Source organism: Pyrgilauda ruficollis, unplaced genomic scaffold (genome assembly GCF_017590135.1).
Source record: "Pyrgilauda ruficollis isolate IOZ18807 unplaced genomic scaffold, ASM1759013v1 scaffold6, whole genome shotgun sequence".
NCBI lineage: Eukaryota > Metazoa > Chordata > Aves > Passeriformes > Passeridae > Pyrgilauda > Pyrgilauda ruficollis.
In genome coordinates this window covers 17,902,740-17,903,058 of record NW_024527710.1, presented here as the reverse complement: position 1 = coordinate 17,903,058, position 319 = coordinate 17,902,740, and positions in this window count along the sequence as shown.

Here is a 319-nt window from a genome sequence, read left to right as displayed (position 1 = left end):
GGGGGAGCGCGGCGCTGGGGCCGCCCCCGCCCTGCCCCGCCCGGGGGCAGCCTGAGGGAGCCCCCGCGCCCGGCCCCTCACGGCCGCCGGACCCCGGCCCGCCGAGACCCGCAGGGACGCGGGGCAGCCGAGCAGGCTCGAGGCGGGCTGGGCGCTGCCCGTAACGGAGCTCCAGGGGGGTGTGCGGGATGAACGGAACGCAGCGGCAATTTCACAGAACGGGTCCCAGCGCCCTGCTCAGGCAGGGTCATCCCACAGCACATGGCACAGGACTGTGTCCAGACGGGTCTGGAGTATCCCCAATGAGGAGATTCCAGAG